Here is a 16,052-nt window from a genome sequence, read left to right as displayed (position 1 = left end):
AAATCTCTTTAAATTCCATTTAATAAAATGCTGCCATCACACCAACTACCCATTATAAACAATAAGACACTTAAACCACCATCGTGGCTGGCAGCAGTACGACCCCAAAAACACCACCAACAATAGACCAAGCTAGGCAAAGCTAATCAACACAAGGTACCAACAAATTAGAGAATGCCCGATGCCACCCAGTAATACAAGGTCTGTGCCATGCTATTACCATCCAGAATATAGTGAGCTCAACCCAATCTCACCTGAAACTGCAGTAACTCAATGCTAAATCCTTCCATCAAAACCCCCCATCTAGCTTGCAAGCCTAGCTTACGCAATGCAACCTGCTAATCTCCTACCCCTAATGTCTGCGACAATATCTGACCCATTCCAAAGAAGACCCTCGCTACCCCCCCCAAAAAAAAACAGTGTAAAATTCAACCTTGATAATCCCCATATGAGATCAAATCAAAAAAAGACAGTACCTTGTGAGTGCAGGGAAGAAAAACATAACAAGACAACAACTCCATTTTCAGCTGCACTGCTGCCAACCCGTGACCTCCTTTCATATTGCTCCATCAGCCAAAACCCTCCTCAGCTTCTTCTCTCAGCTTCTTCTCTCACCTGTCCAGTCCACATTTCTTCCATCCCCAAGTAATACCAGCTCTGCATGTCCCCATCTGCACTTGTAGTGATCTGTAAAAGAAAAGACCATAAATACTCCACGCATGCATAATCTAAATTTTTACTGACCATTATACACCACAAAGGGCATTTCTCATACATCAACTGCATAAAATGCAAACACTACCAGATGCAAAACAACCCTGAAAATAATAGTGCCCTACCAAAGATCCACATACAATTACCTCCCAACTCCCATAGTAATGGTACAACAGATACCCCTGAGAAATAAAGCAAGGTCTCATTTTATAAATAAAATTATCACTCTTCTATCAACTCAGGAGGTCTCAACAAAATTTAGGATTAGACAAAGAAAATTAAAACCTTCCACAATCCTGATATACTACCATTTACAAAAAACCGAGATACAAATTCCCCCTATGGCTCCAACTATGTGCCCTTAGGACAAGGACAGCATTCACCCTTGTCCATCTTAGCAAAGAGTAACATGCACTGCACTCTGGATTGTGAAACCTCACTTACCTAACCATGGCTAGGTTATGAAAAACCTTAGAACTATTAGTCTGGAAACCACCCCAAGTACAAAATAACTTAAACTTATCATCATGCTGTTTACCACACCTCAATTCAGCCTCCCCTCGCAGCATACCCTATCTTCCAAATAAAATTACACAATAACCATAACTGAAACATTGATAAATAACTGATTGAAGGGCCCTAAATCATTAACCTAGTAACTTCCTGTGCCTATGATGGCTGCACGTCCATCCCACCTGCGAGAACTTCCAGACCCCTCATAAACTTCCCCAACCCTGCTTAACCCAGCTGCAAGATATACCCTCTTCTCTTGTCGACACATTACCCAAACTGCACCGAATACAACATGCATACCCTAAAGAACTGTGAGTAAAAAGCTTCCCAGTGATCTCCTTGTACAACACTCCAGCCACTGAAACATCCATCCCATCAGACCCAATTACATCTAACAACTTACAGCAGGCCTGCAACTGTTACTTACTTCATGCTCCCACACTTGAGCACCTTAGTGCGCCATTCTATCAATGGAGACAGCCACTGGTGCCTGCACTTCCAATGCTAACCCACTTCCTTCAGGTCACCGACTGATGTCCAAACTGCTCTTTCCCACCTGCAAAGAAAACAAATTAAACAGATTGCTGTCATGAAATTGCAAAATGTCTAGGTATCCATATCAAACTACGCAATTAAAGAGCTACTAGTTAGCTACTCAGCCCCAAAATAGCAAGAAGATTCACAGCTCCGAGCACATTCGATCAGACAAGCTGCAACACAAATGCCCTTCAAATCCCCCACATTCTACAATAGGGTTAGGCACAATACAAATTAAAGCTGGGAATCAAACCCCCTACCTTGTGTGTACACAGCAAACCAAATACTATGCCCACCCCTTACTGCCTGCATTAACTAGCCATCTGATCTGGGAACTAAACTCAGATATTATGGTCTTCCACAATAAACGTAAAATTTTCACATCCATGAATACCCTTGGTATATTTCCATTGTACTCTTTCCCATTTAATCATGCTTGTTATAGGATTTCCATACTGTTATCCCATGTCTATATCATCACATCGAAGTTGCAGAACTTTGAATGTTATAATATCAAACCCAATACCTCAAAGACTGACAACAGCGAAGCTGTGGAACATCAAATTTTTTCCCAGAGAAAGAATTTGGTAGGCTGTTTCTGCGGCTTCACTATTTCCTCCACTGTGGTGTGACCTGGAGTTGATATATTTAAGTAGAGGGGTGTCGGGGTACCGGCCTTACATTGGAGGGTGTGGGGGCAAAGCACCCCACATTAGAAATAGTTTGCAATAGTGTTTCGTGTATTGTGCTGGAACAACGATTTTTTTTCCCAGGGAAAATATTCACTATTCTCAGCTTTTGGAGTTTTAAAATTTCGAGGTTAACAGTTCGATGTTATTGCATTAGATATTTTAACATTTCAGTTATGTGATATAAACCCGTTATTCCACACTCAAGTTTGGGTCTAATGTAACTAACAAACAATGACATCATTATTTTGATTACCTAACTTTATACATCTTTTATACCGCCTGCAGTTCTATAACTATGATTAACCAATTGGTTGATATGATTAGGAAAAAAAAAAAAAACTTCATAGCTGAATCTACCCATATACCCAGATCCTTAAATGAGTCTACAGTTTCGATTACTGTGTGCTGTATTAAATAATCACCTATCAATTTATGCCTACCAAACCTCATATGCTTATTTTTTTATGCATTCATCAGCATATTATTCTCCTGTGCCCAAATGGTCAATTTAGTCAAGTTATTTTGCAGACATACCTTATCTGTAACACATGTAATCAGCTTACTCAATTTCAGGCCATCCACATACAGACTGTAGAACACCTCAGATGAAAAAGTTAGGTCTGAAAGATAAGCCCTGGGATTCAGCAAACTTCCATGCAAGAATAGCTTATTCTTGCATGGAAGGGACCATTCCTGTGCAGCACGGCAGCACGCCATGCATATTCATGAAAGCGCGCTGCTGTGCTCTAAAATGGACACCATTCTGTGCATGAGTGCAGTGGGTGTGTCTGAGAACAGTGCTCTCACAATACACATGCCCCCTGCACTCGAGAATTGCTGAACGACAATGTAAAATGAATGAAAGTGTCCATGGACACTTTAGTTTCTGTGGAGAAAATAACAGACAGCCTACCTCAGAAAAACACACATATATGGCAGAATGTACACATTCTGCCATATATGTGTGCACCATACACCAGAAAAGAAGTGCAGTCCGTTAAAACGGCAGTGTGACACACTGCATACCCCTTGCAAAATACATGTTAATGCAAAGCCTGTCATTATATCAATGTTCAAAGTTTCTAACAGCAATATTTAAAATATATTACTTTTTTTTTCCTGTATGCAATAAAGTTTAAGCGTAGCTGAGCGGGTGTGCCCATTGCGCAGCTATGCATAGCAGAGTTTAAACATCAAAAGAAGCTAAATAGAAATATACACAATGCTAATAGAGAAATGGGAATAGTGTAGTGGTGAGAATGTTCACCTAACAGGCAGTCAGTCATGATTCAAAGCCCACAGCAGTCCATACATCTTCATATGTGAAACACAACTAAAATGTATTTTTCATAAATAGGTAGTCAATATTATTATGTATATGTTAACCTGGGTAGTGTAGCAACCCCAAATGTGAGGTGTCACTGAAATTTAAAGTTTAAGTAAGATTTAGCATAGCTAAGCAGATTTGCACACTGGTAAACAGGGCGTAGCATCTACCCATTTAAGCAATGGTTATCTTTGCTAAGCGGGGTTGCTCAGTGTTTAGCTTAGCTCAGCAGTTTAAAACTGCCCAATCATGGTAAAGGGTGGGAAATTATCCCTATTTAAACCACCCAGGTGGGAATACAACTCATAACCAGTTGTAGCTCCCCACTGTAGGCACTATGACTGGTGTAGGTGAATGTGTGCATTTTCGGGCACAGCTCTAGGGCATTTAGGAGTCCAGGGTCATGGTCGGACTCCTCATTAAAGACCATGAAAAGCAACTGCTGCAGGACCAGTACCAGGGCCCCAATACAAAGTGGAGGCCTGGGACCATCTTGCTTGAGATCTCACCACTGCCACTGGCATTCCTCGGACTAGTGAGCAGGTCCAGTACCACATTGTTGACTTGAAGTGGAGGAAGAAGGACCTTTTGGATCAGTGGGTCCAAGATGCCTGAGCATGGAATGCTCCAGCCATGTGTAAGTATTAGTCAAAATAAGTGTTCTCCAAAGTCCAGTCTGTGTATGTGATGGATAGGTATGCATAAATGTTTTCTCTTATCTCCTGTACAGCTGCAGATGAGAGGGCTGTGAACTTGGAAGCCCATGCCAGCAGCCTGCTAAGGCTGCGTCGCTAGGCTGGAGAGTAACAATCTACCTGGTATTATGTAGGGCAAATAAATAAAACATAGCAGAATGTCACCTTGCAGTATTTAAAAATGGGTATGGTTTTTAGTAACTGAAGAAGCCAGTAGAAGAGTAATAGTGACATGCAGGTTATGTATCAATAAAAGTGTAATTACTTGTCAATAAAAGTGAAAACCCCAGACTGGTTGTGTGTACTCTGGTATTGTATGACTTGAACGTTTCAAGCACCGAGATCTGATATCAGAATAGTAATGTTGTGTTAACCATTATTTTCCATGCTGTGCTATGTCAAAAGCTATGTATAGGAATGTATATAAAAGAATGTTGTAATCAGAAGGTCACATTGTACAACCAAGAGAGAATTAGAAAAAAACATTCAAGGAAGAGACAGCAGGTTCTCAATAGCTTGTTCTGATGAAACACAAACTTGTTGTATTTTTAGCAGAAACAGCCATGTACGAATCCCGGGAGTGGTAGTAAGCTGTATGCATAATTTCAACTAGGATTTTGTGAATATGTGTAGAAACAGTCAGATAGTGTCAACATAAATTCCCTCCACAGATCTTTCAGGTGAAAGAGGGTATAAAGTAGCTATACGACGCCTGTAGTAATACTGAGTCCAATACCTACAGTCCATCCCCAAGGCTGCAAATGACAGCAAGATAAGTACATATGCCAAGTGGTCTCCCCCAAGGAATGTTCAAAAGTGTCATGCTGTCACAGCTACTGGTCCCTGCTACCAACAACCAGGGTGACTGATAGAAATCAAGGCAGAGTATGTCAGTAGCACACACACACACACACACACACACACACACACACACACACACACACACACACACACACACGCAGAGAGGGTAGCCTAATGGTTGAGGTGTTTGCCTTACAAACACAAGGTGCAGGGTTCAAGTCTCCCAAGGGATAATTGGCTAGGCTTAAAATGGCTTGCAAGGGCAGTTAGCCTAGTACTAACCTATGAACAGTATGAGTGCACATATGTAACCCTGACTATGTGAATATGGGTAGAAACAGTCATGTAGTATTAACAAACATTACCTCCACAGGTCTTCCAGGTAAGACAAAGTATAAAGAAGCTATAAGAAGGCTGTAATTATACTGTATACAAACATACTGCTGCCCAACCCAAGACCATAGTTGTAATAATACCTGTAGAGTAATGAGTAAAGCAATGATCATTAAAGCTGTGACCACTGCAAGAATCTACATTTATTAACTAACATCTCTCTCTCTCTCCCCCACCTTATCTTCACCAATAATCTAAACACATAAATGAATGGGTATGTTTTCCACCAAATCTACTACTGGGACATGTGTCCTGTTGTTATACAAATGTTGAAATGTATTCCAATTAATGTTCCCTGTTCAAATATTATCACTGGTGACCTGTTGTTACCAATGTAACCTACATGCCGATGTAATGCCCACTGTGGTTTCATATAAGCATGTGTTCTGTTTGCTATGCAAATGTTCCAAATCTGTTGTTTTGGGTTAATGAGAATACTCTACTTTTAATAAATTGGGAAGTTTTCCATTATAAAACAATGTTCAAAATCAAACCTGACCTGGCTAATTTATAATTCCCTTTTTCCCTTTTTACAGCTTACTTTCAAACTGTTAAAAAACCGGGACCTTTCCAAGGTTCCCCAACCTTTATTAAACCCCCTTTCCATGGCTATGAGTCATCACAACCCCGGAAAATTGGCAACCCAAGCCCTCCTGTGTAAAGGTCCCGAATAATTTATTCTTAACCAAATGAGGAAAGTGATTAAGGGTTTGGTTGGTAATAGGAACCCTTCCGGGGCCCATGAATCAGTGGTATGCCCCCAAGCCCTTTCCCAAAAGACATGGGGGTTAGGGGTTAAGGCACAAACACGGCAAAGGGGTTTAAAGCATAAACCTACTCGGGTTAAAATATCCCATATTAACCTCCCCAAAAATTCACTAATTAAAGAGGATTGTTAACCCCATTCACCCCCAAAAAGTGTCCCTCCCAATTCTAATGGGCCTAAATTTTTTAAGGTTACATAATTGGTTTTTTTAGGGTTGAAAATTAAATTTCCTCCAAAATTGTATATATTTGCACCGTTGTTAGAAATAAAATTTGGATTTACAATATTAAATAAAAGGGAAAAATTTTTAATTTTTACCTCTTCTTTCACCCAAAAAACCCTTTTTTTAAGAAATTTTAAAAGATAGAAACCCCGATAAGGAGGGCCAGTGTTTCCAGTGGGAAATTTTAAAAATTACCATTTTTAAGTTGGGTTCTTTACAAATAACTGAATTAGGTTGGTAAAGTTTTTCCAATGTTATGTTTTTATATTTATAAATAAATATTTATTGTTATTTAATATTAATTAAATAAATAAAAATAAAATTATAATAATCAATTATATAATATATAAACGGGATTTTGGGTTTACGAAACCTCATCTAGTGATATTTTGACCCCGGGGTTAAAATAAGTAGTTTTTGGGGAATAAAAATTTTTGAATTATGAATATACGAAGAATACCTATCAAGAGTATATCTTATATTTGGAGGTTACCCTTCCCCATCCCTTATTAAATTTTTAGGGTAGAACTAATGGGGAAAAGGATATAAAACTTTTGGGAAAAATTTTTTAATTTGTTGGGATTTGGTTGTTTTCCTTTGTGAAATTTTTTTCAAAGTGGAAGCCTTGGGGTCCCTTCAAAAAAAAAGAGGAAAAGGGAAGAAGAGTGTGTTAAGATATTTGTTTTTAAAAATAAAAAAAAGTGGTTTTAATTTTTTTATATATAATAATTAAAATTTGTGGATAAATCAATAGGTTATGGTTATTTTGTTGCCTTAAATTTTTAAATGAGCTTCCAAAAATGTTCTTTTCCAACCCCAAAAAATTTTGTCTCTTTAGGAACCCAAGGGAAAAGTTTCCCCTGAATTCAATTCCCCCAAAATTTTGTTTTTCTAAAAGAAGGGCCCTATGAGGGCTTGATTGAAAGTAATTTTAATTAAATAAACTTTAGAATAGTTAATTAAGGGTATGATTAAAGATATAATAAACATATATTAAATATAATAAAAATTTAATAAACTTATTTTAAAAAATAATATTAATTATGGATTCTACACAAAATTCTTAAATTTCCAAAAATTTTATCCAGGGGTTAATAAACACAACACAAGACACACAATAATTAATAAACTAAAATAAAATCCACAAAAATAAGAATAAAAAACTTAAAAAAAACAAAAAACCAAATAAATATTGGTGAAGGAGGAAACCTCCCTTTTAATTTAACATCCCCCTTTTTTAATAAAAGAAAACTTTTAAAACCCCAAAAAAAAAAAAGATTTTTCCACAAATACAATTTATTTTAAAAAATTTTTTTCCCTCTTTAACCTACCTGGGCCTGAACCCCGTCAAATTTTTTTGGGAACTTTTATATGCATCAGTTTTGACATTATGCTTAGCTAAAACATTAAAAAAATTTTTGGGTTAGATATTTTATTTATTATTAAAAATTAAAAAAATATTAAATTAGATACTTTCCTTTAAAATGGACTTAAAATTTTTGGGTAGGGGAGATAAAACCCTGGCATTTGCAAGGTTTAAGGAAAACCGCCCAAGAAAAATTTTCCCCCAAATATATCAAAATAAGGTTAACTCAGAAATGTGGCCAAAAATGAGCATAAATTTAAAATATTGGGGTTTAAATTTTATGAAAATTTTTCTACCAGCATTTATTTTATAAACCTATGGGCCCTTTGGCAAAGGGTTCAAAATAAAACTTAAAAGAAATCTGTTTCCAAGGGTTTGACAATACATTAATTACTCAGTATTCATTTTATTTTTTCAAGTTCAGTGAAGTTAATCTTTGGTTTTTTTTGCTGTTTTATTGTTATTAAACCGAAACCCGAGGGAAAACGTACCTGAACCCCCCCATTCCCCGGGGTTATTAAATGAACCGGGGTTTTGAACGTTATCCCGTTTGGAAAATTTTCCCAACTTTAAAAGAATTTTTGGTATGCCAACCTAAAAAGGGGGGAAAGACTTAAAATTCTGTAACAAATTTTAAAAGAGGAATTACTTTTAAGCTTTCCCCCAGGGAACGCCAAATTGAAGCAGATTTTAAAATATTCCCCGTGGGCTTGGGCAAAGCCAACCCTAAATTTTTCGCAAATGGCCAACTTAAATTAATTGGTTTTACATAGAAACTTTGAAGGTTTTTTGAAAAAACCTGGTTTAAAGTAAGAAAAAATAAAGTGTTATTTAAATAAGGGGGTAACCAAAAGGGGATTTAAGCCGGGGCAATGTGAAAGTTTAAACGTTTTTTGGCCAAAGGAGAACTTTTTGAGTATTCGAAAAATTGGCCAAAACTTTAAACCCCTTTAGGATACGGGTGCACAAAAAGTTAAAAACTTTTAAAATATAAGGAAAATTTCTTAATTAATTTAAATTTATGTTTTAAATTTGTTAAGGGTATTAGTTAAAACACCATAAATCTTCACTGAAGGGAAGAATGGATCTAATTTTTTTGGAATTTGAGCAACAATTGTTTTTAAAACTTTTAAAAAATGTCTTTGAATTGGTAATGGGCCCAATAGGTTAAAGGCCTTTTCCCGATAGTCAACAAAGCATTGAACCAATTAAAATATTCCCGTGGTAGAAGGAAGGAAGAGAAGGAGGAACAAAAAATTTCTGGAAAGGAGGAAAAAAAAAAGTTTCCCAAAAGCCAGAATAAATTGGGGGGGCGGAGGGAAAAGGGGGCGGAACAAGAGAATTTGGAGGAAATACAACCCACCCCCCCAAAGGATGTGGGAAAATTTTGGCCCTAGAAATTCCTCTCCGTGTAAGGATAAGAAATTAATAACCCGAGTTTCAACAACCAAAATTTTCATAATTTCGTTCCTAAATTATTTTTGGAAATACAGTTAAAAAGGACATAAAGGGGAAAATTGGGGGTTTAAGGGGTTAAAATTCCTTAAAAATTGTTAACCCCTTGATCCATTTTAAAACCCTTTTAAGTTTGGGGGAGAATATTTGATTATTTATTATATTTAAAAAGGGTGTAATGTATTAACTTTTATAGCAAAGGAGGGCCCCCCAAGAGTTTAATGGGAAAAAATTTTCTTAAACCCCGTTGGGAGGCCTAGTGGCCAGTAAGGGGAGTTTTCCATATCCATTTGTTATGGGATTTATATAAGATAAATTTGTGAAAGGGGGGAATTTTTTCCAAAGGGGGATGTTTGGGGGGATTTAAAGTAAGTGATCCCGATTGTTGTTAATACTTGAAGTTAGGACCTAAGTCCGGAAAAAAAGGGCCCCCGGTACATAATCTTATCCATCCACCCATCCCGGTTGTGGCCCAAAAAGGGGGGTTTGGGGAATTTTCATCTATGTATTTTGACCTTTGGGAAAATAAGTTTTTGAAGGATGTAAACTTCTTGAAAACGTATAATATGGGAGCTAATATATAAGTATATCTTAGTCTTTTGGGTATTTTGTTTCCATTTCCCTAATTTAAGGGTTTTGGGAGAATATATGAGGAGGAAGGTGAAATTTAAGAGCCCTTTATAGAAAAAATTTATTTCCGGGTATTTGGGGAATAATGTTTTCTTGGGGGAAAATTTTAAGGGAAAATTAAAATATGGGCTTCATTGGCAATAGGCCCTATAGTAATGGCAAATGGGGAAAGGGGTTGTTCAAAAGATTTGTGAAGTGGGGTTTCAACCTTCGAGATCTTTTTTATAGGAAAGTATGAGGATTCAACAATGTTTGTGTAGATCTTGGTTTTGGTTTTTTAAGCCCTTAACTATAAGTGGTTCCAAGTGTAAACTTTAGATTCCAAGGGGGCTTTTGAATCACCAAGGGAAAACCTTTTTTTAAAAAGTTTCTAAACTTAATGACCCAACTGTAATTTCCCAATAATAAAGGTGTCCAGGGGGGCAACTAATTGCCCCAAATAGGTATGAATTTGAGTAAACCAAGAAAGGTTAATTGAAATTTCAAAGGATATAAAAACATTTAAGGAAGTATTCAATAGGAGTTTTAAAACCAATTTTGGAATTGGGGAAATTGGGAGGGATGTCAACAGGTGTTTGGTTTATTATTTTATGGGATGTTAATTTACAAAATCAAGGGGGAGGGTGTTTTTAATAAAACCAGTAAATTTGGAAAGGTCCACGTTTAAAATAAGAATAAAAAGAATTAAAGTAACTGTGAATAGACCACAAAAAAATATGGTTGGGGAGGTGACAAGGAACAGGTCCGGAAAATTGGAACAGTTCCCTTTTTTAATTTACAGGAAAAATTCAAAAATTACGAAGGGAGATATTTTACCCAAATAAATTGATTAGTACATATTATTAAGGCGCAACTTTCCTACAAGGGTTTTTAAGAGACACATTTAGGGAAAGGTAAAGAACATTTTATCACAACTGGATTAAGGAATGCATTACAAAATTTAAAAAAATTTACCCGCAATTGTAAGGGATGAAACAAAACCCAAAAGGGGATGTAATATTGCCTTTGAAAGGAACAAAGGATTTTTCCCGGGGGAATAAAATCCCTGGCTTTACATCAATGAACCCGCCCCAAGGAAAGATTTAACCAAGTAAGCCTCCAAAACCAGGAAAAATTTCCCTCATTTAATGATGTCACTTTTAATTGTTTTAATTTGAACCTATTGGGTTTGACTTCATTGTATTTAAATGTTTTTACTGACTATGCACTTTGTAGTTTGATAAAGCCATGGAGGTGAAAGTGCTTACCGAGTTGCGCTAGCATACAATAAATCTTTTTATACTGAAATTGTTCGTGTTGGTGTTCTCATCGTGGTTTGGAATAAGGAAGCCATTCACTTCACTTGCATGTGGACTTCTATTTTTGTGACAATACAAATTAAAGCTGGGAATCAAACCCCCTACCTTGTGTGTACACAGCAAACCAAATACTATGCCCAATCTCACATTGCCTGCATTAACTAGCCATCTGATCTGGGAACTAAACCTTTCACAGTATGGTTATTCATGCATCTTCCGTACAACAAAACGTAAAATTTTCACATCCATGAATCACCATGGTGTTATTTCCATTGTAAAAATTTCCTTCTCCCATTTAATCATGCTTGTTTTATTATAGTGATTTCCATACTGTTGGTCCCATGCTCTATATCATCACATCAAGTTGCAGAAACTTTGAATGTTATAATATCAAACCCAATACCAAAGACTGACAACAGCTTAAGTTGTGGAACATCAAATTCTTCCCAGAAGAAAGAATTTGGTAGGCTGTTTCTAGCTTCACTATTTCCTCCACTGTGGTGTGTGACCTGGAGTTGGTATATTTAAGTAGAGGGGTAAGTGTCAGGGTACCGGCCTTACATTGGAGGGTATGGGGCAAAAGCACCACACATTAGAAATAGTTTGCACAGTTTGTGTGTTTTGCAGCCAGGTATTGTGTTGAACACCGATTTTTTTTTTCCCAGGGAAAATATTCACTATTCTCAGCTTTTGGAGTTTTAAAATTTTGTAGGTTAACAGTTCGATGTTATTGCATTCAGAGTTGTTTTAATATTTCAGTTATGTGATATAAACCCGTTATTCCACACTCAAGTTTGGGTCTAATGTAATTCAACAAACAATGACATCATATTATTTTGATTACCTAACTTTATACATCTTTTATACCGCCTTGCAGTTCTATAACTATGATTAACCAATTGGTTGATATGATTAGAAAAAAAAAAAAAAAACTTCATAGCTGAATCTACCCATATACCCAGATCCTGTAAATGAGTCTACAGTTTCCTCATTATTGTGTGCTGTATTAAATAATCACCTATCAATTTATGCCTACCAAACCTCATGCTTATTTTTATGCATTCATCAGCATATTATTCTCCCAGCCCAAAATGGTCAATTTAGTCAAGTTATTTTGCAGACATACCTTATCTGTAACACATGTAATCAGCTTACTCAATTTCAGGCCATCCACATACAGACTGTAGAACACCTCAGATGAAAAAGTTAGGTTCGAAAGATAAGCCCTGGGATTAGAATCATGCAAAAGAATTTAGCTTATTTCTCAAAGCATGGAAGGGACCATTTCCTGCAGAGCACGCAGCACGCCATGCATATTCATGAAAGCACGCTTGGTTGTGCTCTAAAAATGGACACCGGGATTTTGTGCCCAGTGGAGTGCAGGGTGTGTCTGAGAACAGTGCTCACAATGCACATGCCCCTGCACTCGAGAATTGCTTGAACGTATCGCAATGTAATGAATGAAAGTCTCCATGGACACTTTAGTTTCGGTGTGGAGAAAATAACAGACAGCCTATCTAGAAATACATTGATATATGGCAGAATGTAATAACATTCTGCCCTATATGTGTGCACCATACACCGTGAAAAGAAGTGCAGTCTCAAGGTTAAAACGCAGTGTGACACACTGCATACCCTCTTGCAAAATACATGTTAATGCAAAGCCTGTCATTGCATATCAATGTTCAAGTTTCTAACAGCAATATTTAAAATAGGGTTACCTTTTTTTCCTGTGTGCACATAAAGTTTCGTAGCTGGAGCTGGTGTGCTCCATTGCTAGCAGCTTTCATGCATAGCAGAGTTTAAACATCAAAAAGAAGCTAAACAGAAATATACACAATGCTAATAGAGAAATGGGAATAGTGTAGTGGTGAGAATGTTCACCTAACAGGCAGTCAGTCATGATTCAAAGCTTCTCCACAGCAGTCCATACATCTCTTCATATGTGAAACACAACTAAAATGTATTTTTCTATAAATAGGTAGTCAATATTATTATGTATATGCACAATCTGGGTAGTGTAGCAACCCCAAATGTGTGAGGTGTCACTGAAATTTAAAAGTTTAAGTAAGATTTAGCATAGTTAATATGCTACAGATTTGCACACTGGTAAACAGGGCTTAGCATCTACCCATTTAAGCAATGGTTATCTCCTTAAGCTAAGTGGGTTGCTCAGTGTTTAGCTTAGCTCAGCAGTTTAAACCGCCCAATCATGGTAAAGGGTGGAAATTATGGCCCTATTTAAACCACACCCAGTGGTGGAATACAACTCATAACCAGTCAGCTCCCTGCCTGTAGGCACCTATGACTGGTGTAGGTGTGCACAAGCACGTGGCACAGTCAGGGCATTTAGGAGTCCAGGTCATGGTCGGACTCCTCATTAAAGACACATGAAGGAAGCAAACTGCTGCAGGACCAGCACTGTGGGGGCTCCCCACCATACAGTGGGAGGCCTCAGCCATCTTGCTTTCTGGAGATCTCACCACCAAGCCACTGGCAGTCTCCTCGACCAGTGAGCAGGTCCAGTACCACAGGCCGTCGGTACTCTGAAGTGGAGGAAGAAGGACCTTTGGATCAGTGGACTAAGATGCCTGGAGCATGGAATGCTCCAGCCATGTAAGTACGCTTAGTCAAAAGTTGTTCTCCAAAGTCCAATCTGTGTATGTGATGGATAGGTATGCATAAATGTTTTCTTATCTCCTGTACAGCTGCAGATGAGAGGGCTGTGAACTTGAAGCTCATGCCAGCAAGCCTGCTGGTGCCAAGGCTGCTAGGCTGGAGAGTAACAATCTACCTGGTATTATGTAGGCAACAAATGCAAAACATAGCAGAATGTCACCTTGCAGTATTTAAAATGGGTATGGTTTTTAGTGAATCGAAGAAACCAGTAGAAGAGTAATAGTGACATGCAGGTTATGTATCAATAAAAGTGTAATTACTTGTCAATAAAAGTGAAAACCCCAGACTGAATTGTAGCTATTCTGGTATTGTATGACTTGAACGCTTTCAAGCAATCGAGATCTGATATCAGAATAGTAATGTTGTGTTAAATCCATTATTTTCCATGCTGTGCTATGTCAAAAGCTATGTATATAGAATGTATATAAAAGAATGTTGTAATCAGAAGGTGGTCACATCGTATCAGGCCAACTGTTTTCAAGAGAGAATTAGAAAAAACATCTGTCAAGCCGAAGAGAGACAGCAGGTTCTCAATAGCTTGTTCTGGATGAAACACAAACTTGTTGTGGCTCTTTTAGCAGAAACAGCCATGCTGGCCGTGAATCCCGGAGTGGTAGTGTAAGCTGTATGCATTAAATTTCAACTAGGATTTTGGTGAATAAGGTGTGTGTGTAGAAACAGTCAGATGAGTGTCAACATAAATTCCTCCACAGGTCTTTCTTCAGGTGAAAGAGGGTGTACAGTAGCTATAAGAAGCCTGAAGTAACACTGAGTCCAATACCTACAGTCCATCCCCAAGGCTGCAAATGACAGCAAGATAAGTACATATGCCAAGTGGTCTCCCCTGCAAGTGAAACATATGTTCACAAAGTGTCATGCTTTCAAGCTGCTAGCTACTGGTCCCCTGCTAAACCAACAACCAGGGTGACTGATAGGAAAATCAAGGCAGAGTATGTCAGTAGCACACACACACACACACACACACACACACACACACACACACACACACACACACACACACGCACGCACACAAACACGCACACACGCCAGCATTTCCACACACGTGCACATGCACACACACACACACACACACACACACACACACACACACACACACACACACACACACACATGCCAAGCACAGAGAGGTAGCTCTAATGGTTGAGGTGTTTGCCTTTACAAACACAAGGTAGGGTTCAAGTCTCCCAAGGGATAATTGGCTAGGCTTAAAATGGCTCGCAAGGGCAGTTAGCCTAGTACTAATCTATGAACCTAGTATGTACATATAGTGCACATATGTAACCCTGACTATGTGAATATGGGTAGAAACAGTCATGTAGTATTAACAAACATTACCTCCACAGGTCTTCCAGGTAAGATGCAAGTGCATAAAGAAGCTATATAAGAAGGCTGTAATTATACTGTATACAAACATACCACTGTCTCCAACCCAAGGCCACATAGTTGTAATAATACCTGTAGAGTAATGAGTAAAGCAATGATCATTAAAGCTGTGACCACCTGCAAAAGAATCTACATTTATTAATTCAACATCTCTCTCTCCCCACCTTATTATCTTCACCAATAATCTAAACACATAAATGAATGGGTATGTTTTCCACCAAATCTACTACTTGGACATGTGTCCTATTGTTATACAAATGTTAAAATGTATTCCAATTAATGTTCCCTGTTCAAATATTATCACTGGTGACCCGTTGTTACCAATGTAACCTACATGCCGATGTAATGCCCACTGTGGTTTCACAAGTATAAGCATGTGTCTCTTGTTTGCTATGCAAATGTTCCAAATCTGTTGTTTTGGGTTAATGAGAATACTCATGCATGCTGTTATAACTAATCCTGGAATGTGTTTACCATTACTAACCAACATATGTTCTAAAACTGCAACACCATAGCACATCTGGGAAGGCCGATTCCAGTGAATCTGCTTCTCCCGCCT

This window comes from Protopterus annectens, chromosome 8.part1, assembly GCF_019279795.1.
Source record: "Protopterus annectens isolate FY-2018-M chromosome 8.part1, PAN1.0, whole genome shotgun sequence".
Taxonomy (NCBI): Eukaryota; Metazoa; Chordata; order Ceratodontiformes; family Protopteridae; genus Protopterus; species Protopterus annectens.
This window is presented reverse-complemented; position numbering follows the sequence as displayed.